Source organism: Nicotiana tomentosiformis, chromosome 9 (genome assembly GCF_000390325.3).
Source record: "Nicotiana tomentosiformis chromosome 9, ASM39032v3, whole genome shotgun sequence".
Taxonomy (NCBI): domain Eukaryota; kingdom Viridiplantae; phylum Streptophyta; class Magnoliopsida; order Solanales; family Solanaceae; genus Nicotiana; species Nicotiana tomentosiformis.
In genome coordinates, this window is record NC_090820.1 from 4116818 (window position 1) to 4144294 (window position 27477).

Genomic DNA, 27477 nt, shown 5'->3' on the forward strand with positions numbered 1-27477 from the left:
TCGACAAGAGGTTCAAAGTGAGGGGCATGGGAATAAGGATCCGCGACTTTGAAAGTTGGTTCCGGAACATAATATTGGGTATCTGGAGCTTGGAACGCGGGTTCACTAGAAGATCTGTGAAGGGTAGCTCGTGGAGGGGCTACGAAAACAGGAGCGGATGTCGGAGCAGGGTATGCAGTTGTTTTGGCTGGTGGAGCATGAAAGGTTTGGGATGAACTGCCAGGGTAGTGGCGATAAGGGGTAAAGCCTGGTGCGTGCTGAGGGGAAAGATCAATGGTAATGGGATCTTGGGCTTGTGAGAGTGGTGGGATGAAAGCGGGATTTTCTGGGTAGTTAGCGGGGAATGAAGGTAGAGGATGCCCCCTGACCCAGGCTTGATACATTTCTGCCATTTGATGCTTCAACCTGTAGACCTCCTCTTTCAATTCAGACTCCGATTCTACAATCTCCCTTGGCGGGTCGACAACACCCGTGTCCAATTCTTTGCTAGTCATGACTGCCTTGCACTTTGATCTGGTGTTATAAGGGTGACTTGCCAGGATGCCAACAAACTAACCACCTAAAACAAAACCTGTCTATGTGCACACAAAAACTTGGTCAGTTTTAAAAGCAATTTACAGATAGTTAATCGCACATTGGGTATGCAATGCACCTGAGCAGTTAACGTTCCTAAATGCTTTGCGACGGCTCGTATGTTTCATCCCGGCTTTTCCAAATTCTCCAATCCTGATTTTCCCTCTCTCCTTTGCTATGTTTCGCTCTTTTAATACCTATTCTTTCCTCTTTTCTTTAGTTCGACCCCTCTTTTCTTTCTTCCCTCATTTTCTCTCTTTTTCTCTCTCTTCTTTTCTATTTTCTTTTAAGAATATGATCGAATCCTATGGGGATTGCCTACGTATCATGACGCCGCATGAATCAGATCATTACGTAGTTCAGAGAAATAGATACGAAATAATTTATTTCATCAATAAAAGACATCTTTTTGGATTTTCTATTACAAGGACTAAAAGTAGCGATGACTGCAAAAGGAAAATCTACAGACTCGAAATAAAGTAATAGACAACCTTGACAAAGACGAACAAGACTCGGAGAAAGTAAAATATAGACTACTAAAGGAAATCAAAAATACATAAGAGCCTCCACTGGTACTCCGGAGGCTTGCGGGACATCAGCCGGTCTCCGCACGAGCCTGCGGGCAATATCTTCTTGAAGGCGGTCTAGGTCAACCATCACCTGTCGGACGAATGTCATTACAGAAGCAAAAAACATAGACTTGGTCATGTCTTCACATTCATGGCATTTCATTACAACATAATCAGCTATCTCTTTAATCCTCATTCTGATGACACCCTTTTCTTGAAGCAAACGTCCAATCTGCTGGGCCCGAGCCTCTAACACTTGTGTATCTGTGTTGCTTTGGTCTTGTAACTGCTTCAGGCTTTCTTGTAGTTGGTAAATCAGTGCATAGCAATGCTCTCTTTCTATCTTGAAATCCTTTGTTTGCTTGATCATTTCATTTTCCAGGGCAACCAGCTTTTTCTGTAAAATTGCTACTTCTTTGTCATATTTCTGCTTCAACTGGTGGGCTAATCTAGCGAGTTCTTCTGCACCTTTCGCCAGCCTTGCCTGAGCACTGAACAAGTCCCTTTCGGCCTTTGTCAAGTCAAAACTATAATCATGCACTTTCCGCCTCAGGTTGGTTATAATTTTCTCATCTCTCTCACTTCTTGCTGGTGTCTCGGCGGCTATTTTCATTCTCTGGATCTGGGCTCGAAGGGCTTCATTTTCCTTGGCCAACCTCTTCTTTTCCCCTTCATCTTCAGCTGCCTGCAAACTACTATCAAATTTGATTTTTTCAATTTGTTCTTCTAGCTTGTTTATAGTAGTTCGGTATTCCTTTTCTTTAGCCAACCAAACCCATTGCTCTCGTGCTCCATCGGTGAATTGTTGGACATGGGGCCTTTTGGCGGGCTGTTCTGGCTCTTGACCGACCCAACTTCTTTTCCTGTACCACATGGCGTAGTTGGATCCTACTTCACCTATGGACAAATCTCGTACTTGAGTCTGTGGTTCCAGGAACCTGCATTGGTGCCAAATCCGGCGAACCCTTTCTTCTGGAAATGTGGCTTTCGGGCATATTTCAATAACATGTGGACTCAAATCTTCGTCATAGGGCATTGTTTGGTATCTGCCCAACTGGCGTAGGACCCGATGTGGGTCATATGGCTGAATACTCCGAAGACCCATTAATAAAAGAAAGCACACTCCGGCGGACATGTAGAAAACTTCGTCGATCGGGAGCCAACCAAAAGCCCACTCAATTCGATTTGCGTTTAAAGAACCCAAATACGCGAACCATGCCTCAGTACCTTCTGGAAACTCATGACCGTTTACTCGATTTTCATATTCTTCGATGCAATTGAGTCCGGTCAGACCATAATTCATGTAACCTGGGCGATGACAAAGATGTTCTACCAACCACATTTGTAAAAGCAAGTTGCAACCCTCAAATAACTTTGTCCCGGCTCGACAAGCGGTTAAAGCTCGGTAAATTTCTGCGAGAATTATCGGTATGATAGTGCCATTGGCCCTTTTGCCCATAAAGTCGGCCACTCCTGCGAGCCCCAATTCTATATGTTTGTCACTCCTTGGGCATATCAGAGTACCTAAAAATGCCACCACAAAGGCCAGACCCCTACGTGCTTCCCATTTGTCTTTATTCCCCTGATGATTCAAACCAGTGTCCGGAGCCTCAAATCCGTGGGGGTCCCCATACCGGCTGTATAAGAAACGGAATGTGCAGAATCCTCCGGCTAAATTTTCATCTTTAACCTGCCGGCTAATACTGAGGAGGTCCAAAAACTTATGAGGGGTTACAGTTCTTGGTGCTACTGGATATTGATGCCTTAACTTCCCTTCGAAACCAACATAACCTGCTACCTCCTCTAGTGTAGGGGTCAACTCGAAATCGGAGAAGTGGAAAACATTGTGTGTCGGGTCCCAAAACGGTATCAAAGCTTCGATTATATCAACCCTTGGTTTAGTTTCCAGAAGACCAATGAGCCCACCTAAAGCCTTTGTCACAGAACGCTTGCTGACCTCCCCCAGGTCGTTCCACCACATATGGAGTCCTAGTGGAATCTCGTCTATGACTCGAAAAGGTATATTTTCAACAGTGCTCATCCTGCACATTTTATTTAAGGCGACCGGTTAAAAACAAGTGATTTTTTATTTTTATTTTTATTTTTGGCCCTAAAAGAAAGATTATTTGTGCAAAATAAAACTCAAACAACTCAAGGCCACTTTTGCAAATACGGCCCTTCAGAAATGAAGATTTTAAAGCTGTGCTTGTTGAGTGGCCAAAATTAGAAAAAGAGCCATAGGTGGCTATTCTGGTAAAACAAACTTCTTGCGTCCCGTCGGGACGATTCTGGCTATTTGGACAGAAAGTGACATCCCCTAAATTTTTTTATGACAAAATGATGCATTTTTATATTTTCTAGTTATTTTTGCAAAAACGGGGCCGGACCCGATGAAGGTTGCCTACGTATCTCACATCCGGTGAGAATCAAACCCGCGTAGTTCGGTCAATTTTGATGCACAGAAAGATATGATTTGTTTTGAAATGATTTTTTTTTTGTCTTTTTTTTTTGGTAGAGCAACGGAATTTTTTTTTAATATCAGGATTATCAAAACCGGGCATTTTTCTATCCTACCTCACTCTTGGTTTTTCTTTTTTTTTCTTTTTTTAATTTTCTTTCCTTACTCTAGAAATCGGTCAACATACAAGCCAAGCAAATTAATGCACAAGTAGCACGTAAAGGATGCATCATGATGGTCTTTTAATTTTCGGGTGCACCTATCCTAGACGGACCCAACCCCTGTGTTGAGTCCCCTAAGTCAAATGCACGTGATGCAAGCAAACGTGCCTACTAGGGATCCGACATGAGGCTGTGTTATTCTAAGTTTTAAATCCTGAGTGTATTGTTCTAGACCTGGCTTACCCGAGCGGACAACTCGAGCCCGGGGGGGGAGGGGGGCAGCGTACCGGGAATACAGAAGCTTCACCGGCTTTGCAACTTGTCCGAACCTCGTTCTAAAATTAGGATATGACTCTAACAGAAAAGAAGCCACGCGAAGCGCACGCTCCCCAGAAGATTTAGAAGACTCAGAGAGAAGGAGGGTTTCGCAGCAATTTATATACAGTTCAAACAATATCAAAGCGGTAAAAAGCGGCATTTAGCACATTAGGTTCAAACACGTAAAAATCAGATAATAGAAAAAAGCCAAGTATAACAGTTATTCTAAGCTCGAATTCTGAACCCTGAACCAGAGATTCTGGGTTCGATCCCCAGCAGAGTCGCCAGAGCTGTCACACCTCCTTTTTCCCGAAGGCGGGTATTAGGGGATAAGGGAGTTTTTCCAATTAAAGTGACAATATTCGAAATGGGATTATTTATTAAATCAGAGTCGCCACTTGGGATAATTTATGGTGTCCCAAGTCACCGATTTATTTTAAATCCCAAATCGAGGAAATTTGACTCTATTTATGGTCCGCGAACACAGAAGACCGGATAAGGAATTCTGTTAACCCGGGAGAAGGTGTGAGGCACTCCCGAATTCCGTGGTTTTAGCACGGTCGCTCAACTATCAATAATCAGCCTAATTATCTGATTTAATACATGTTTAAAGCCTATTGTGCATTTTTACTTTTTAACCGCTTTTAATTATTTATGGAATTATTTCTGGAACAAGTCACGATGTCGTACACTTGTCATTTTGGTATACATCGCAAACCGCGCCACATGAAATGCACCCGCGATTTACAGCATGTTAAATTTTATTATTATTTGAAGTTATGGTCGAGTCGCGTGAAACGCGCACTCGAATTGGGGATTACGTATCATGACTATGCCATGGGAACCATACCCATAGTCATGATACTCTATTATTAATCGCGCCTAAAGCAAGCTACGATGTTCAAAATTGCTTAATCTTAGAGTCTGGGATTATAAGGAATTTTTACTTTTGGTAGGCAAGAGCATGTAAAGTTCAAGTTAAAATTGCTGGCTCATACAGACGAGTCCATAAAAAGTCACAGACAACATCTCTTCATTTGTTTCACAATTTGACATTAGCTATAGTTTCCATCTAGAAAAGGATCAAATGCCTTTTTTACTAATTAAAGATGACTATTGCACATTTGTTGGAGTAATTTCTCAATAAACATCCGCTAACACAAGAGAAAACCTCTAAAACGGAATATAAACATACACCATCTTAATTAATAACCCAAGTCTAACAACACGAAATCAGGCTACCGGAATCAAACTCATAAAATACTTGAGTTACCGGTTCATACTATAAGAAATCAAGCCAATTGGTGTCCAGATCAATTCTCAACGTGTTTTCGCCCAATTCTCATCTTCTGAAACCACATTACTCAATGGAAAAACAAACAGATTTTAAAATTATTTTTTCTGACATAACAAGTGTAGTAAACTTGAATTGCAATTCAACTATGTTTCAATACAGTAACCAAACAAGAGGTAGCATGGTGAATATCAACCAATTTGGCAGATTTGAAACAACACAAAGTATGAACAGATTTTCATTATTCTCATTCAAATAAATCAAAGGTTTATATCATTCGGTTAAAATCGATACTTGGCCACACAAACAAATGAGAGAAATGAATCTCTAACTTTGAAGGAGAAGCAGTAACTAGAATTAGGAGCTCAGCTCTTAGCCAAACAAAGCAAAAGGAACAATTTCCAGTACGGAATTACAACAAACAACCAATTATTCGAGATTCAACAACTTTTTATAGATCCAGGGAAGAGTTCAAAAATTCAGCAATCAATTACTCCCCAAATCCTCTCCGAAATCTCAGTTTTCTTTTGGTTTTCGAGCCTTTGTAATTTTCAGGACTTCATTTGGATTTTTCCAGTTAAATAAACAATATAAACATGTCGATAAGAGAAGACAAAATCTACGGCATGACTGTTGAAAATAAACTCATCCATTCAAAATTCAAAAAAAAATATTTAAAACATCGTCATATACGCCAAGATATAGAAATAAGAGAAATTAAGCAAATAATACCAATATTCATGACACAGAATCCGTAGAACGGAAGAAGAATAGAGTTTAAAAATGTGACCTCTTAAATGAACAGCAACTTCAATAGATTATCGTGGTAAGCAGAATTACAATGAAGAAAATGACGTCCAAACAAGATCTTCAGCAAAACCTTCTCGAGCAGCAGCGAACTCAACCACTTTCCAATCGAACTCCAGTTTTCAACTCAAAATCCAGATTGGAAAAGAAGGGACGGAATATGTTTTTTTTTTCGAATTTTCAGACAGTAATTAAAATAAAATGGAACAGGCGAACACTGAACATGCTTCTTTCTTCTTTTTTTTTTTGTATTTTTTTTGTTCTGAAACTAAACCAGAAAATCGAAAAAAATGGAGATGAACCACTGAAAAGAAAAAGAATGTTTTTTAGAACCCTAGCTTTCCTTTCCGATTTTTTTTCTCTGAAATTTTTGTTCCAAAAAAATGACCTCTCTCAGAAATCTCTTAACCTCCCTATATATACCCGAAATTTTCATACCTTTTTTCTTTCTTCAAGTCATGCCCAAAATTCCTCTTTCCGTCCGAAAAATCCGCGAGAATCCGATTCTCTTTCTTGTGAACCAAATCGGACAAATGGAGGTCTAGGATCTTGAATCTCTCAGATCCTACGACCACCATTCATCCGAGATTGTTCTCAATACCAAAAGCGCGTGAAGCCTAAGGGAGAGAAGAATCTTTCTGTCAGAGGTCATTACGGGACGGGTGACGTGGAGGAGGGAGGGTGAAGGAACCACGTGCGTGAGTTGGAGGGAGAGTGAACTCGCTTGAGTTCAAGCGAGTTCGGTCGACGGAGGGAGAGAAAAGGGGTGGGCGCCGCTTGGTTAGGAATTAGGTTTAGGGTTCTGGGGGAGGGGAAACGCATAATAGGCTTTTTATATGGGGGTGAGAGTGGACTGTGTCCGTTGGATGGCGATGGATTGAATGGTCGAGATCGATCCGTCCAAAACGACGTCGTTCGCACTTAGTTGTGAGACTGGACCGGGTGAGGGGTTGGGCTTGGCGGAATTCAGGTGAGTGTTTGGGCCAAATTGTTTTGGCCCAGATTTAAACCCAAACTGAATTTCCTTCTCTTTTTCTTTTTCCTTGATTTTAAATAAAATTAATTAATCAAAAACCTAAATTAAGTGTTAAATCAATCTAATTTGTAGGAATAAACCTAGTTATCTATTTTACCATTAATTAATTTAGACTAATGAAGGAAGAATTACTTAATTTGCGATTAAAAGCTAAAAATACAAAAATGACCCATATTTTGTGATTTTCTATTTAATAATGCAATTAACTTATGTAATTAAATCCTAAATGCAACTAGACCTAAAATGTTATGCACGAAATACTTTAGACATTTTGGTATTTTTCTTATGATTTTAGCATGTTAAATATGCAACTAAATGCAAGCAACTTTTAACCAAAATTCCTACAAATTCTATAAAACTAAAAACAATTAAGAAAAATCTATATGTGAATTTCTATAGGAATATTTTAGTCAGGCAAAAATCACGTGCTCACAATATGCAGGTAACTTAATTTGCTGACTTAGTTGTTAATGTCAATAGCATTCAACAGACCATGGTGCAGTTGCCCATGTGTTAAAAATTGATTGCTCGCTTAACATTTTTTGAAGTGTGTGGCCATCTTGTCAAAAGTTTAAACTTTTAGAAAAAGCATACTTTTATTTTCTTAATTATGTTTTCAACATGCCTCTAATTGGGGCTAAACATGTGGAATTATTTTTTATAATGGGTGACGGTGAGACTCGAACCCAGGACCTGTGCATGCTCTAATATAAATGTTGAAGTATGCGACCATCTAATATTATGTCTTCAAGACCATTGAATGAATATTGTTGGCCGAAGCATTCTTTTCCACCACCAAAAGGCCATCAAAGAAGAGCTACACAGTGTTGCGAAAGCCGAATATATAGAGAGTAATTCAATCACAACTACTATATCTAAAGGTAGCTAATAAATAGTAAATGAGACAAACACCAGAAATTAACGAGGTTCGGCAAAATTTGATTTTTGCCTAGTCCTCGGACACAATCAACTCAAACTTTATTTCACTCCAAAAAGTACAAGTGAAATACTACAAGAGAGAAAAAAGATTCAAATGCCTTAGGAGATAAGAAGACAAGTAAGAGATGTTTTCAAATGAACAAAACCCTTGCTATTTATAGAAGGAAAACAACCTTAATAATGTCATGCATGACATCATATTAAGTGTGATCATGCAATGTAAATACATGAAAAATGCATCTACCAATTTCTTCCAAAAAGAGGCTTCAAATGTTCACACTAGTTCACATTAATCTTGTCAAATTCAACAAATCTCCACCTTGGCAAGATTCCACTTTTTCAATTTTCTCTCATTGAAAAATTTTGATTGTATCTTCAACTTAAATCTTCAAAGTTCAACAATGTTGAAACTTGATCGCAGTCACTACTTTTGTTAGCATATCGGCAGGGTTGTCTGTAGTCCTAATTTTCTGCACCATGACTTCACCTTTGTCACGACCCAAAATCTCATCACAGACGTCGTGATGACACCTAGTCTCTAAGACTTGGTAAGCCGATTTAGATTACCTTTTGAAGTCATTTTTTTAAAATAAAAACTAACAACGGAAATAATTACAATACACAACTTCCCAAGACTGGTAGTACTAAGTCACGAACTCTAACTGAATACATGGAATGATCACGAGGACTGAATATACAATACTATTTGATTACAAATTAACAGTATAATGAAATGAAAAGACTCCAAGGGACTACGATGGCCAAGCAGCTCTACCTTGAATCCTTACGATCACGCTTTAACTCTGCTCAAGTCCGATATCTCCAATATCTGATTCTGCACAAAAATATGCAGAAGTATAGTATGAGTACACCACGATCGGTACCCAGCAAGTATCAAGACTAACCTCAATGGAGTAGAGACGAGGTAAAGTCAAGACACTCACTAGTCTAATAACTTGTGCAATATAATATACAAAATAATAAGAAATAAATAATAATAAGGACATGATAAAATAATCAGTGATATGCACAACAAACAACAAGAATACCATTAATATCACTCAACAATTAATAAACACAATTACACCCAATTAAATCAAATCCTTCAAATAAATGTCTTTCACATATAATTCTTCCAGATAACTCTCTTTCAAATATAATTTTCTCAAATAATTATTTTTCAAATATAATTCTTTCAATAAATCTTTTCAAATATAATTTCCTCAAATAAATATCTTTGAAATACAATTTTTTCATATAATACTTTCTAAGTAAAAATCGTTCCAAATAAATATCTTGAATATAATTCTTTCAATTAAAAAGTCAGCATATGACACCTCATTTTATAATCATAAAAATACGGGTCTCAGCCCATTTTCATATTTTTCATAAATACGGGTCTCAGCCCACTTTCATATTTTCACGACACATCGTGCCCATATTAAATCAGCATATTTCCCCGGCACATCGTGCCCTCATTTCATATCACAACTGCACGGACAATTCACGTGCCAATTATCATTTCATCACAGCACTTCGTGCCCACATTTTATTTATAATCCGCCTGGCAATAGCCACAGACTCTCAATTTCAACATAAATCAGATTGTTTTCAATTTACCAACAACAAGATAAATTGCACAAGGTATAAAAATAAACACAAGAAAATCACAACATCACATGAAAATTATCAACACCACAATCCCATATCATCACATATCGTCCCTGACAATAGCCACCCTTATCGCTCCTATTGCCACCCTTATCACTCATATAGCCATCCTTATCGCTCCGCCCAGACAATACCAATAGCCACCCATATCGCTCTTAAAACCACCCTTATCGCTCTGCCCAAACAATATTCCAACAAACACAACAACAGTGAAATGTCACCCTTATACCCACATAATATCAACGGTGAAATACCACCCTTATCTTTCCAAAATATTAACTCACACAACACAACAATATACACGGGAATCTAACACGACAACATAATAAAAATCAATTCATATCACAATTTGCCCAATGGCCACAACCAAATTCCAAAGATACAACCAAATCAATAAATTTCACAACAAATAGCCGAAGGCTCCACACAACGTGTATAACACCACAAAAGCAATCAACATAGATAGAATTTATTCAGCATAATTCAAAGCCTTCATTAATATACATCTAGAAAATTATATTAACGCTTCTTCTTAAACTTGCTTAATTAATTATTTGCATAAGGAAAATTCAAAATGAAATTAAATTCCCACAATTATCAAACCAACAAACTCACGAAATTACATAAATATTCAAATAACAATAACATCAAATTGTTATACAAAAACAAGTTCAACCAACAAGAATTTAGGCATGGCAAATAGATGATTAAATAAATGCCAATAATTATCCAATTTACTACACAATATGCCTAACACTTAAACCCAATATATTTTGCACATACAAGTCCGAGTACGTACTCGTCACCTCGCGTACACGGCTTTTCACATTTGACAAATGGCACATAAGACTCGATGCCTAAGGGGTAATTCCCCTACTCGAGGTTAGGCAAGACACTTACCTCTTTGAAGTTAGGCCGATATTCTAAAATAGCCTTCTTGCTTGAATTGACCTCCGGAAAGCTCAAATCTATCCAAATTAATTGTACAACTTCATTAAAATTTATCGGAAATAATTCCGGATAATAATACGTCGACTTAAAATTTTGTTCCAAAAAGTCAACAAAAGTCAACACGGGACTCGCCTCTCGGAACCCGACATAATTTTCATGAAATCCGAACACCCATTCTGATACGAGTTCAACCATACCAATCTTATCGAATTCCAATAACAAATCGACCTCCAAATCTTAAATTTAAACCAAGAGGATTTTCTAAATTTTTTCAAGCCAATTCACTAATTTAGTGATAAAAACAACAATAGATTCATGTCATTTAACCAAAATCAAGATAGAAATTCTTACCCCAATATTTTTCTTGAAAATCTCTCGAACAATCGCCTCACCCGAGCTTCCTTGGTCCAAAAATGGAAGAATGACACGAATTTGGACTTTATTCTGCTGCCCAGTGGCTTTTTCTTCGCGTTCGCGATGAACAAATTCTTCAAAAGTCTTTTTCAAGCTCTTCTCGGACAGCCTCTAGTATAATGGTCATAACCCTTTGTACAGAAATCCAAATGATAAATGGTTTGTCTTTTTGAAAACTAGACTCCAAGGGCTATAACTTTTATTTGTTTTTCATCTCCCAATTACGAGAAATAAGCTTCCAAAGTCAGCCCTGTGCAACAGAGATTTCCAAACTCTTCTCGGATAGCCTATAGTTTATCAACCATAACCTTTTGTGCACGACTCCAAATGATAAATGGTTTATCTTTCTGAAAACTAGACACAAAGGGCTACAACTTTCATTTTTGGATAATCTCCAAATTCCTTTTAGATTGCGACATGAGCTTCGCAAATGCGAAGAAACACTCGCAATTGCGATGCCCTTCACAATCCCGCTGCTTTCGCAAATGCGAAGATTATGTCGCATTTGTGACAATTAGCCCTTCGCAATTGCGAAGATAAACTCGCAATTGCGAGAACTGCTGGCCTTGGCTTTCTTCTCAATTGCGATAACAATCTCGCAATTGCCATACCTTCTTGGTTCGTATTTGCGATGCCTGATCTCGCAATTGCGAGATCAGAGGCCAGCAACAGGTTCAGTTATACCAGCAAAATTTCCTAAGCTCAAAACATCCCGTGGCCTATCCGAAACTCACCCGAGCCCCTCAGGACCTTATCCAAATATCCCAACAAGTCCCGTAATATCATACAGACTTACTCGAGGTCTCAAATCACATCAATAACATCAAAATTTCAATCCTCGATTCAGACTTTGAGTTTTTAAACTTTTCAATTTGCAAAGCCTCGTGCCAAAACATATTAAATGAATCCGGAATGACTTCAAATTTGGCACACAAGTCATAAATGACATAAAGGAGCTGTTCAAATTTCTAGAATCAGATTCCGGCTCCGATATCAAAAAGTCAACCCTGTGGTCAAACTTGGAATCTTTAGCCTTCAAATTGCTTGTTCCGTTAAATGGTCAAAATTTGAGCTAGGGACCTCCAAAATAAATTCTGGGCATACGCCTAAGTCCCAAATCACGATACGGAGCTACCAGAACTATCAAAATACTGATCCGGGTTCGTTTGCTAAAAATATTGACCAAAGTCAACTCAATTGAGTTTTAAAGCTCTATTTCACATTTTAATCCATTTTCACATGAAAACTTTCCGAAAAATTGTACGGGTTGCACACGCAAGTCGAGGAATGATAAATGGTATTTTTCGAGGTCTTAGAACGCATAATTACTCATTAAATTTAAAGATGATATTTTGGGTCATCATATGATGCCTGCTCAACTAACCCGGTAGCACGTGTCCTCACCATTTGTGAGAGAATAGAGATACAAAGGCTCAAATTCCAAATTCAACAAATTCTGCACGATAGGAATGAAAGAAATGGAAATCTCATAACAGTTCTGTAGCCTCTTGAAGATAAGTACAAACGTCTCCGTACCGATCTGCAAGACTCTACTAGACTCGTTCGTGACTCGTAGAACCTATGAACCTAGAGCTCTGATACCAACTTGTCACGACCCAAAATCCCACCACAGGCATCGTGATGGCACCTAGTCTTAAAGACTAGGTAAGCCGATTTCAATTACATTTTAAAGCTATTTTTTGTTGTTGAAAATAATATCGGAAATAATTACAATATACAACCTCCCAAGACTGGTAGTACTGAGTCACGAACTCTACTGAATACATGGAATGATCACGAGGACCGAATATGCAATACTGTTTATTACAAATTAACAGTACAGTGAAATAAAAAGACTCCAAGGGACTGCGATGACCAAGCAGCTCTACCTTGAATCCTTACAATCCCGCTTTAACTCAACTCAAGTCTGTTATCTTCAATACCTGGCTCTGCACAAAAATATGCAGAAGTGTAGAGTGAGCATACTACAGCGGTGCCCAGTAAGTATCAAGATTAACCTCAATGGAGTAGTGACGAGGTACAGTCAAGACACTCACTAGTCTAATAGCATGTGCAATATAATATACAAAATAATAGGAAATAATAATAAGGGCAGGATAAAACAACTAGTGATATGCAAAACAGACAACAATAATACCATTAATATCACTCAACAATTAATAAACACTATTACACCCAATTAAATCAAGCCCTTCAAATAAATGTATTTCACATAGTTCTTCCAGATAACTCTCTTTCAAACATAATTTTCTCAAATAATTATTTTTCAAATATAAATCTTTCCAAATACAATTTTCTCAAATAAATATCTTTCAAAATACAATTCTTTTATATAATACTTTCTAAGTAAAAATGCTTCCAAATAAATGTTTTGAATATAATTCTTTCAATTAAAAGGTCACCATGTGACACCTTATTTCAAAACCATCAAAATACGGGTCTCACCCCATTTTTATATTTTTCGTAAATACGAGTCTCAGCCCATTTTCATATTTCCACGGCACCTCGTGCCCATAATTAATTCATCATAATTGCCCGGCACCTCGTGCCCTCATTTGATATCACAATTACACGGACAATTCACGTGCCAAATATCATTATCATTTCATCACAGCACCTCGTGCCCATATTTTAAATCACAACTGCACGGACAATTAACGTGCTAATATCCCCATTTCATATCACAATTCACGGCACTTCGTGCCCACATTTCATTTTATAAACTGCCTGGCAATAGCCACAGGCTCCCAATTTCCACATAAATAAGATTATTATCAATTTACTAATAACAAGACAAGTTGCACAAGGTATAAAAATAAATACAATAAAACCACAACATCACATGAAAATTGTCAACACCACAACCCCACATCATCACATATCGTCCCTGACAATAGTCACCCTTATCGCTCCTATTGCCACCCTTATCGCTCCGCCCAGACAATATCAATAGCCACCCTTATTGCTCCTATTTCCACCCTTATCGCTCCTATAGCCACCCTTATCGCTCCGCCCAGACAATATTCCAACAAACACAACAGTGAAATGCCACCCTTATAACCACATAATATCAATGGTGAAATGCCACTCTTATAACCACATAATATCAACGGTGAAATGCCACCCTTATCTCCCCAAAATAACAACTCACACAACACAATAATTTACACGGAAAATTATCACAACAACATAATAAAATCAATTCATATCACAATTTGCCCAATGGCCACAACCAAATTCCAAAGATATGACAAAATCAATTAATTTCACAACAAATAGCTCAAGGCTCCACACAATGTATATAACACCCAAAAACAATCAATAGAGATAGAAATTACTCAACATAAAGCAAAGTCTTCATTAAATTTAAATTTTTCAATAATTATATAAACACCTCTTCTTAAGCTCATTTAATTGATTATTTGCAGAGAAAAATTCATATTGGAATTAATTTCCAAGAAATATTAAACCAACAATACTCACGAAATATCATAAATATTTCAAGTAACAATCACATCAAATTATCATATAAAAACAAATTCAACAATAAGAATTTAGGCATGGCAAACAAATGATTTAATAATTTTCCACAATTTCCCAATTTACTACACAAAAATGCCTAAGACTTTAATTCAATGAATTTTTGCATGTATAATCCCGAGTACGTACTCGTCACCTCGTGTACACGACTTTTCACATTTCACAAATGCCACATAAGACTCAATGCCTAAGGGGTAATTCCCCCACTCGAGGTTAAGTAAGACACTTACCTTTTTGAAGTTAGGCCGATATTCCAAAAATCGCCTTCTTGCTTAAATTGACCTCTGTGTCGCTCAAATCTAACCAAATTAATTGTATAACTTCATTAAAATGCATTGGAAACAATTCCGGATAATAATATGTCGACTTAAAAATTTATTCCAAAAAGTCAACAAAAGTCAACGTGAGGCTCGCCCCTCGGAACCCGACAAAATTTTCATGAAATCCGAATACCCATTCCGATACGAGTTCAACCATACTAATTTTATCGAATTCCAATAACAACTCGACCTCCATATCTTAATTTTTCATTTTCAAATCCCTAAGTACAAACCCCCCGATTTACACCTCAAAAATATGTAATCTAATCGGATTATTCGATGATAATTCAATATTATGGAGTAGAAATGATCACAAGGGACTTACCTCAAGTTTTCCCGTGAAAACCTTGCTAAAAAATCGCCCAACCCGAGCTTGAAATGCCCAAAAATGACAAAAGCTCGGAACCCCTCTCTTTTTTGTATTGCCTAGGGATTTTCGTATCCGCGGTGATTTCTTCGCACCTGCGCTTAATTTTTCACACCTGCGGAAAATTTTCGCACCCGCGGTGCCTGGCCAGCCCATGAATTTTCCGCTTCTGCGACTCATTTCTCGTATCAGCGAGCTCGCACCTGCGGCCCTTTTTCGCGCAGGTGCGATCATACCAGATGTCCAGCTGCTTCAACTCCTTCTCCAAATCCAAATTCGATCCGTTAGGCATCCAAACTCACCCGAGGCCGCCCGGGACCCCAACCAAACATACCATCAAGTCCTAAAATATCATACGAACTTAGTCAAATTCTTAAATTACATCAGACAACATGAAAACGACGAATCACACCTCAAATCAAAATCTATAAAATTTGAACTTTCAAATTCTTTATCTTGTGCCGAAACACATCAAATCTATTCGGAATGACTTCAAATTTTGCACACAAGTCATAAATCACATAACGGACCTATTCAAATTTCCAGAATCGAATTTCGACCTCGATATCAAAAATTCAACCACCCGATCAAACTTTCCAAAAATTTAACTTTCGGCATTTCAAGCTTAATTCCACTACAGACCTCCAAATAATTTTTCTGACACGCTCCTAAGTCTAAAATCACCATACGGAGATATTGACATCGTCAAAATTCCATTCCGGAGTCATTTTCTCAAAAGTCAACTCTCCGATTAACTCTTTCCATTTAAGCTTCAAATGAAGGATCGTTCGTTTAATTTAATTCTGAATCTTTAGTAAATCAAACACGACCACACCCACGGGTCATAATACATATTGCGAAGCTGCTCGAGACCTTAAGTCATTGAACGGGGCGTAAATTTTTAAAACGACAAGTCGGATCGTTACAAATAGCGATCGCGGATTTCTTAGGAATTTTCCGAAAAAACAAAAACAAGGTCATATAGCCAGCATCATGACAAATAGTATCAACTTGGATTATTAATGAGAACAGTAACTAGTACAACTTGGGGCGAATTGTTTTAACGGGAAACAATGGGCCATATGTAGATAATAGGTGGCCGAGTGCCGCCAACTCTTGCCCAAGACCATATAACAACCCATCCCTCAACAAATGTGGGACACCTTAACGCCAGTGATAGAGTTATGATTTGAAATTTATAGATTCTCAATTTATGACAAACTCAAAGTTTATCTTAATTATTAGGTTCGTAATTTTACCTATAAACTGTCATAAATTAACTTTTGGAAAGTTGAAAAAAAAAATTAACTTGGAAAATAGTAGCCAAAATCTATGACCCACGAATAACTAATAGGCTTGCTAACTAAATTTGATACCAACTTTTGACATTTCAACTAATAGGCTTGATCTTATTGAACACTTTAATATTACTTAATTTGTTCTTATTAAACACAATACGCTGGCAAAACATGACAGTCAACTTGGTACCACAATGCTAATAGACTACAAGACAAGACATGTCGGCCTAGACTTTATTGCAAGTTGCAACAGCAAGGACAAAACAAAACAAAACACAAACAAAAAATGCAACAAGTGGAAAATGAATAGAGGCTAGTTTTTTTATTAAAAAAAAGGTTTTTCACTCGATATTTAATATTTATATTGAAATTTGACTAAATTCGGAATAGGACTGTCATATACTCCTCCGTTTCAATTTACGTAAATCTATTTTTTTTTAATCCGTACAAAAAAGAATGATCCGTTTTCGTATTTAGAAACAATTTACTTTTATATAATGATTTGTAATCAGACAAAATATATGTGCCTCATTTTATACCAAATTCAAATTTTTTTTTTTAAACATCATGCCCAATTAATAGGTTTACATAAATTGAAACGGAAGAGTATAATCTAAAGACCAAGCTTTAGACACAAAGGCCAATGTGATGACCCAAAATATCATCTTTAAATTTAATAAGTAGTTATATGCTCTAAGACTTCGGAAAGCATTATTTATCATTTCTCGACTTGCGTGCGCAGTCTTGAAAACTTCCTTTGATTTGGTGTCCGATTCATAGTTCTAGGTGTTATTTTGGCGATTTGATCGCGCGAGCAAGTTCGTATGATATTTTAGGACTTGTGTGCATGATTGGTTTGGAGCCCCGAGGGCTCGGGTGAGTTTCAGATAGTCTACGGGATGTTTTCGGACTTACAAAATATGGTTTTCTGCAGACTTCAGGCTTCTGCTGTGTTCTTGTTCGCGTTAGCGACGGTACTCTCGCGAACGCAAAGAGCAAATTGGGGCTGGCACGTTTTGTGCTTCGCGTTCGCGAAATAGCGACCGCGTTCGCGAAGGCTTGAGGTTCAAAGCTTCGCCTTCGCGATAGAATCCTCGCGTTCGCGAAGGGAAAGAGACTAGTGAGGAAATATTAGCCTTCGCGTTCGCGAAGGCCAAGCCATGCATGCATCGCGTTCGCGAGGTAGCCCTCGCATTTGCGAAGAGTAAAAAATTGGACAGCACAAATTGTGCTTCGCGTTCACGAGAGTACCTTCGCAAACGCGAAGGGTAAAAATCCCAGAAACTAAGCTTAAGTTCTGGAAATGGGGTTTCGACCCATTTTCAATTCTTTCCCATTTTTAGCTCGGGTAAGGCGATTTTTGGGCGATTTCACGAAAAAACATTGGGGTAAGTGTTCCTTATCCTATATTGATTATATTTCACGATTTCATACTCATTTATATCATGAATCCGTGAATTTATGGAAGAAAAATAAGATTTTTATAAAATCTTCCAAAAACAAAAATTTAAGATTTGAAGGTCCATTTGATATCGGAATTGGACAAATTTGGTATGGTTGAATTCGTATCGGAACGTGTGTTCGGATTTCATGAGTGTTTCTGGGATTTGAGATGTGGGTCCCACTGCCGAATATTTTAATGAAATTCGGATTTTTATCCGAAAAATTTATAAATTCATATGGAATTAATTCTATGATTCGTATTGAATATATCGAATTGTTTTTGAATAGATTTGAAGCTTTCAGAGGCAAATTTAAAAGGAAAAGTTGGGGTTGAATAATTGATTGGAATTTGCAAAGCAAGGTAAGTGTCGTGGTTAACCTTGACTTGAGGGAATAGAACCCTTAAATTATTTGTTATATGAATTGCATGTGAACGACGTATAGGCGAGGTGACGAGTGTCTATACGTCGTCAAATTAATTATTTGCCTGCTTACTTGAAAAATCATAATTGTTTTTAATCATAAATTAAATATTATAATAATTTTTTCTCTCTTATTCTTTGTCAAATATTAATTCTTGAATTCATGCATTAATTGTTACATGTTATTTGAATTATGTGCCTTAATTGTTATTTGACATTTAGCATATTAAATATTAAACTGCCTATTTGCTCCATGATTTCCATAATAATTTGCTATTTGTCATTGTTTGCTTCATAATTAAACCATAATTATTGTATGCTTGTTGTCTTATAATTTTATATTAATTGTTACATTTATTGGGAAAATTTCTTCTATAAGAATTGGTAAATGAATATGTTGAAGGAGCGGGTTGCACGCCGCAACATGATTGATTATAATGAATATATTGGAGGATAGGGTTGCACGCCGCAACAGACTTATTAAAAGTCTATATTGGAGGATCGGATTGCACGCCGCAACAGACTTATTAAAAGTCTATATTGGAGGATCGGGTTGCACGCCGCAACAGACTTATTAAAAGCCTATATTGGAGGATCGGGTTGCACACCGCAACAGACTTATTAAAAGTCTATATTGGAGGATCGGGTTGCACGCCGCAACAGACTTGATTAAAAATGAATATATTATGGGAGCGGGTTGCATGCTGCAACAGAACTGAATCGATGGAAAGGATAATTGGTTATGACTGCTGAGTTGGCTTCAATTATTATAAATGAGTTACCTGATTTATTTCTATTATTGTTGTTGTTAATAATATTGCGTACAGGTAATGTAAGTGAACCGCCTTAGCCTCGTCACTACTTCGTCGAGGTTAGGCTCAGCACTTACCAGTACATGGGGTCGGTTGTACCGATACTACACTCTGCACTTCTTGTGCAGATTTCGGAGTTGGTCACAGCGGTGTACTATAGATTTGCTCGGATTTTAAGTACCAGAGGAGACTTGAGGTATAACTGCATGGAGTCCATAGTTCTGAAGTCCCCGCCTATTTTACTTTAGATGTGTGATTATGTTCAGGCAGCTTTATTTTATTCAGACATTTATTTATATTTATTCTAGAAGCTCGTGCACTTGTGACACCAATTCTGGGATGGTATTTAGACACCGTTGTTTGATGGATTATTTCACTATATTTCAAACTTTGCTTCCGCATTTGTTTCCTTGTTATTAATAAATTTAAAATTGTTTTAAAAATGGATAATATTATACTAACGTTGGCTTGCCTAGCAAGTAAAATTTTAGGCACCATCACGATCCGAAGGTGGGAATTTTGGGTCGTGACAGTTGGTATCAGAGCACTAGGTTACATAGGTCTCACGAGTCACGAGCAAGCTTAGTAGAGTCTGAAGGATCGGTACGGAGACATCTGTACTTATCTCTCAAAGGCTATGAAGTTTAGGAACAATATCACTTCTTTCTTATTCTGTCGTGCGATTTTATTCTATCATCGATTATTGAATCATTCTATTCTTAGTCTCTCGCAGATGGTGAGAACACGTAATACCTCTATCGATGGACAGGGATCAGAACCCTCGGTGGTAACTATGGCCAGGGGTAGAGGTCGAGGCCGAGGTAGAGCTCAGTCTAGAGCCCGAGTAGCTGCACCTGCTGTAGAACCTCAGGTAGACCTTCAGGAGGAGGTCCCAGTTCAGAATGTACCAGTTGGACCAGTTCAGGTCTCGGAAAGATTCATAGCCACTCTAGTGATTCAGGACACTCTAGTCCGATTAGTGAGTCTTATGGAGGGCGTGGCCCAGAATGGTACATTTTCAATGGCACCATACGTTTCACAAGCTGGGGGAGGAGCACAAACTCCCACTACTCCTTCTCCGGAGCAGATGGCTCCCTAGAATCAGGCTCTAGCAGCCCCGCCAGTTGGGATAGTTCCGCTAGTTGCTGCGGGACAGATCGGTGATAGGCCCGCCATGTCTTTTGAGGCCTTATTGAGACTAGATAAGTTTACTAAGCTCTTTCCAATTCATTTCAGTGGTACACCTTCTGAGGACCCACAGGATTATCTTGAACGTTGCCATGAGGTGCTGCGGAACATGGGTATAGTTGAGACCAATGGGGTTGATTTTGCTGTATTTTAGATGACGGGTTCTGCCAAGAGGTGGTGGAGAGATTATACATTGACCCGACCAGTCGGATCACCTGAACTTACTTGGGAGCAATTCTCTCAGCTATTTCTGGAGAAGTTCTCCCTATCACATTGAGAGAGGAATTTCGCAAGCAATTTGAGCGTCTACAGTAGGGCAATATGACTGTTACTCAGTATGAGTCCCGTTTTGCGGATTTGGCCCATCATGCTCTCCTTTTACTACCTACGGAGGGAGAGAGAGTGAGGAGGTTTATTGAGGGACTCACTCACCCTATCAGACTTTAGATGGCCAAGGAGACCGGAAGTGAGATTTCTTTTCAGGCGGCTGCTAACGTCACAAGGAGGATTGAGATGGTTCTTGCACAAGAAAGAGGGCACAGGTCTGATAAGAGGCCTCGTCAGTTCGGTGGTTACAATGGTGTCTCGTCTGCAGGCAGGGATAATTTTGGTAGGGGTCATCCTCACAGACTATTTCATTCAGCACTTCATGCATCTCCCGGTGCTTCAGGGAGTCACGGTCCTATTATGCCTTACTCTGGGAAGCCAGTATTTAGTGCACATTCAGCTCCTATCAGTGCACCACCACTCCAGAGTTATTACAGTAGTTATTCAGCCCACTTGGGTCAGCTTCTACTTCAGCAGCCACATCATCAGGATGGGTTTTATGAGTATGGGAACACTGGTCACATCAGGAAGTATTCTCGTGCCATCATACCGGCACCGGTTGCTTCACCGCCTGCTCAACCAGCTAGAGGCAGGGGTCAGCCAGCTAGAGGTGGAGGTCAGGCCATTAGAGGTGGAGGTCAGACCTCTAGAGGTGGAGGCCAGCCAGTTAAAGTCCATCCCAGAGATGCAGTTCAGAGTGGTGGGGCCCAACCCCGATTTTATGCTTTTCCATCTAGGCATGAGGCCGAGTCATCTGATGTTGTGATCACAGGTATTATTCCAGTTTGCCATAGATATGCTACAGTTCTATTTGATCCAGGATCTACTTATTCTTATGTGTCCTCCTATTTTGCTTCATATTTGGTTGTACCTTGTGATTCTCTTAGTGCTTCTGTGTGTATCTACACCGGTGGGAGACTCTGTTGTAGTAGATCATGCTTATCGTTCGTTTGTGGTTACTATGGGTAATCTTTAGACTAGTGTGGATCTTCTACTTCTTGATATGGTAGATTTTGATGTCATCTTGGGTATGGATTGGTTGTCTCCTTATCATGCTATATTGGACTGTCATGCCAAGACAGTGACCCTAGCTATGCCGGGGTTACCTCAGTTAGAGTGGAAAGTAACTCCTGGCCATTCTGCCAGCAGGGTTATTTCTTATATGAAAGCTCAGCGTATGGTAGAGAAATGGTGTTTAGCCTATCTATCTTATATTCACGATCCCAGTGCGGATGTCCCTTCTATGGACTCAGTACCAGTTGTTCGTGAATTTTCAAAAGTATTTCCTGCATATCTGCCGGGGATGCCACCCGACAGAGATATTGACTTATGTATTGATTTGGCTCCGGGCATTCAGCCCATTTCTATTCCACCATACCGTATGGCCCCACCAGAGTTGAAAGAATTAAAAGAGCAGTTACAAGACTTCCTTGATCATGGATTCATTTGACCTAGTGTCTCGCCCTGGGGTGCACCAGTATTATTTGTAAAGAAGAAAGGTGGCTCGATGCGGATGTGTATAGACTATCAGCAGTTGAATAAGGCCACTATCAAAAACAAATATCCGCTGCCAAGAATTGATGACTTATTTGATCAGCTTCAGGGTGCCAAGGTATTTTCAAAGATTGATTTGAGATCTTGTTACCATCAGTTGAAGATTTTGGAATCTGATGTCCCTAAGATAGCTTTTCGGACTCGGTATGGTCATTACGAGTTCCTAGTGATGTCATTTGGGTTGTCAAATGCTCCAGCAACATTTATGGATTTGATGAATCGGGTGTTCAAGCCTTGTTTGGATTCTTTTGTGGTTGTATTCATTGATGATATCTTGATTTACTCCAGTAGTCGAGAGGAGCATGAGCACCATCTTCGAAGTGTGCTTCACACCTTGAAGAATAATCAGCTATATGCCAAGTTTTCAAAATGTGAGTTTTGGTTAGACTCAGTTACCTTTTTGGGGCATATTGTATCAGTAGAAGGCATAAAAGTGGATCCTAAGAAGATTTAGGCTGTTCAGAATTGGGCTAGACCTACTTCAGTTACAGAGATCCGGAGTTTCCTGGGTTTGGCAGGTTATTATCGTCGGTTCGTGGAAGGATTTTCATCTATAGCGAGCCCATTGACCAGATTGACCCAGAAGGGTGTGCCATTCAGATGGTCAGACGAGTGTGAGTTGTGCTTTCAGAAGCTCAAGACCGCTTTGACTACGATGCCAGTATTGGTATTACCCACAGGTTCAGGATCGTATACGGTATATTGTGATGCATCTCACATTAGTCTTGGTGCAGTATTAATGCAAGATGGCAAGGTAATTGCATATACGTCGCGGCAGTTGAAAGTTCACGAGAAGAACTATCTTGTTCATGACTTAGAATTGGCAGCCATTGTTCATGCGCTGAAAATTTGGAGGCATTACCTCTATGGTATCTCGTGTCCGGTATTTACTGAGCATCGTAGCCTCTGGTATCTGTTCAAACAAAAGGATCTTAATTTGAGGCAGAGAAGATGGTTGGAGTTGTTGAAAGACTATGATATCACTATTTTGTATCACCCCAGAAAGGCCAATGTGGTGGCCGATGCTTTGACCAGAAAGGCCGTTAGTATGGGCAGTCTTGCGTATATTCTGGTTGGTGAGAGCCCATTAGTTGCAGATGTTCAGACGTTGGCTAATCAGTTCGTGAGGTTAGATGTTTCAGAACCCAGTCGGGTTCTAGCTTGCCCAGTCGCTCGGTCTTCTTTATATGAGCGCATCAGAGAGAGGCAGTATGATGATCCTCACTTACTTGTCCTTAAGGACACGGTGTGGCACGATGATGCCAAACAGGTTGCTATGGGGGAAGATGGGGTTCTGCGAATGTAGGGTCGTATTTGTGAGCCAAATATGGATAGGCTTCGTGAATTAATTCTTGAAGAAGCACACAGTTCCAGGTATTCTATTCATCCAGGTACCGCCAAAATATATCAAGATTTGCGGCAACATTATTGGTGGAGGAGAATGAAAAAGGATATAGTTGCATATGTAGCTCGGTGTCTGAATTGTCAACAAGTTAAGTACGAGCATCAGAGACCTGGTGGTTTGCTTCAGAAGTTAGAAATTCCTGAGTGGAAGTGGGAGCGTATCACTATGAATTTTGTTGTTGGGCTCCCACGGACTCAGATAAGACTTGGCGCAGTTTGGGTCATTGTGGACAGGTTGACCAAGTCAACACATTTTATTCCAGTGGCAGTTACCTATTCTTCAGAGAGGTTAGCTGAAATTTACATTCGTGAGATTGTCCGCCTTCACGGTGTGCCCGTGTCTATTATTTAAGATCGAGGTACGCAGTTTACCTCACATTTCTGGAGGGTTGTACAGGGTAATTTAGGCATGCAGGTGGATTTAAGTACAACATTTCATCCACAGACAGACGGACAGTCAGAGCGCACTATTCAGATATTGGAAGATATGCTCCGCGCTTGTGTTATAGACTTTGGAGGTTCTTGGGATCATTTCTTGCCACTTGCGGAGTTTGCTTATAATAATAGCTACCAGTTGAGCATTTAGATGGCTCTATATGAGGCATTATACGGAAGGCGATGCCGATCGCCAGTTGGTTGGTTTGAACCGGGAGATGCTCGGTTGTTGGGTACCGATTTGGTTCAGTATGCCTTGGATAAGGTAAAGATTATTCAGGATCGACTCCGCACAGCTCAGTCTAGGCAAAAGAGTTATGCCGATCGTAAAGTTCGTGATATTGCATTCATGGTTGGAGAAATAATATTGCTCCGGATTTCATCTATGAAAGGTGTAATGAGGTTCGAAAGAAGGGCAAGTTGAGCCCTAGGTATATCGGACCCTTTGAAATTCTTGAAAGAGTGGGTGAAGTAGCCTATAGGCTTGCATTACCATCTAGTTTATCGGTGGTTCATCCGGTGTTCCATGTGTCTATGCTTCGGAAATATTATGGTGATCCGTCCCATGTGTTAGATTTCAGCTCAGTCCAATTGGACAAAGATTTGACTTACGAGGAGGAGCCGGTGGCTATTCTAGCCCGACAGGTCCGACAGTTGAAGTCAAATAGTTATCTTTCGGTTCGAGTGCAATGGAGAGGTCAGCCGGTAGAGGCATCTACCAGGGAGTCCGAGTCGGACATGCGGAGTAAATATCCACACCTTTTCTCCAGCTCAGGTACTTTTTCTAACTCCATTCGAGAACGAATGTTTGTTTTAGAGGTGGAGAATGTGATGACCCAAAATGTCATTTTTAAATTTAATAAGTAATTATGTGCTCTAAGACCTCGAAAAGCACCATTTATCAGTGTTTAAATAATTTCGGTAGGTCCGTATCGTGATTTGGGACTTGGGCGTATACCCGGAATCAAATTCCGAGGTCCATAGCCCGAGATATGAAGTTTTGATGAAAAATTAAAAGGTTGAAAGCTTAATAATTTCTAAGAAATTACTGATATTGGAATTATTGACCTTGGGTCCGTATTTTGGTTCCGAAGCCCGGTATAGGTCCCCTATAATATTTATGACGTGTCTGCTGAATTTTGTGAGAATCGAAGTTGATTTAACATGATTCAGACGTCCGGTTGTAAAAATATAAGTTTTAAAATTTTCTTGAAAACTTCCTTTGATTTGGTGTCCGATTCATAGTTCTAGGTGTTATTTTGGCGATTTGATCGCGCGAGCAAGTTCGTATGATATTTTAGGACTTGTGTGCATGATTGGTTTGGAGCCACGAGGGCTCGGGTGAGTTTCGGATAGGCTACGGGATATTTTTGGACTTAGGAAATCTGGTTTTCTGCAGACTTCAGGCTTCTGGTATGTTCTTCTTCGCATTCGCGAAGGTACTCTCGCGAACGCAAAGAGCAAATTGGGGCTGACACGTTTTGTGCTTCGCGTTCTCGACATAACGACCGCGTTCACGAAGGCTTGAGGTTCAAAGCTTCGCCTTCGCGATAGAATCCTCGCGTTCGCGAAGGGAAAGAGACTAGCCAGGAAATATTAGCCTTCGCGTTCGCGAAGGACATCTCGCGTTCGCGAAGGCCAAGCCAGGAAAGCATCGCGTTCGCGAGGTAGCCCTCGCATTCGCGAAGAGTAAAAAATTAGACAACACAAATTGTGCTTTGCATTCGCGAGAGTACCTTCGCGAACGCGAAAGTTAAAAATCCCAGAAACATAACTTAAGTTCTGGAAATGGGGTTTCGACCCATTTTCAATTCTTTCCCATTTTTGAGCTCGGGTACGGCGATTTTTGGGCGATTTTTACGGGAAAACATTGGGGTAAGTGTTCCTTATCCTACATTAATTATATTTCAGGATTCCATACTCATTTATATCACGAATCCGTAAATTTATGGAAGAAAAATCAGATTTTTATAAAATCTTCCAAAAACGAAAATATAAGATTTGAAGGTCCATTTGATATCGGAATTGGACAAATTTGGTATGGTTGAATTTGTATCGGAACGGGTGTTCGGATTTCATGAGTTTTTCTGGGATTTGAGATGTGGGTCCCACTGCCGAATATTTTAATGAATTTTAGATTTTTATCCAGAAAATTTGTAAATTCATATGGAATTAATTCCTAAGATTCGTATTGAATATATCGAATTGTTTGTGAATAGATTTGAAGCTTTCGGAGGCAAATTTAAAAGGAAAAGTTGTGGTTGAATAATTGTTTGGAATTTGCAAAGCAAGGTAAGTATCGTGGTTAACCTCGACTCGAGGGAATAGAACCCTTAAATTATTTGTTATGTAAATTGCATGTGAACGACATATAGGTGAGGTGACGAGTGTCTATACGTCGTCAAATTAAGTGTTTGCATGTTTACTTCAAAAATCATAAATTATTTTTAATCATAAATTAAATATTATAATAATTATTTCTCTCTTATTCTTTGTCAAATATTAATTCTTGAATTCCTGCATTAATTGTTACATGTTATTTGAATTTTGTGCTTTAATTGTTATTTGACATTTAGCATATTAAATATTAAACTGTCTATTTGCTCCCTGATTTCCATAATAATTTGCTATTTGTCATTGTTTACTTCATAATTAAACCATAATTATTGTATGCTTGTTGTCTTATAATTTTATATTAATTGTTACATTTATTGGAAAAATTTCTTCTATAAGAATTGATAAATGAATATGTTGGAGGAAAGGGTTGCACGCCACAACAAGATTGATTATAATGAATATATTGATGGATCGGGTTGCACGCCGCAACAGACTTATTAAAGTCTATATTGGAGGATCGGGTTGCACGCCGCAACAGACTTATTAAAGTCTATATTAGAGGATCGGGTTGCACGCCGCAACAGACTTATTAAAAGTCTATATTGGAGGATCGGGTTGCACGCCACAACAGACTTATTAAAAGCCAATATTGGAGGATCGGGTTGCACGCCGCAACAGACTTATTAAAACTCTATATTGGAGGATCGGGTTACACGCCGCAACAGACTTGATTAAAAATGAATATATTATGAGAGCGAGTTGCACGCTGCAACAGAACTGAATCGATGGAAAGGATAATTGGTTATGACTGCTGAGTT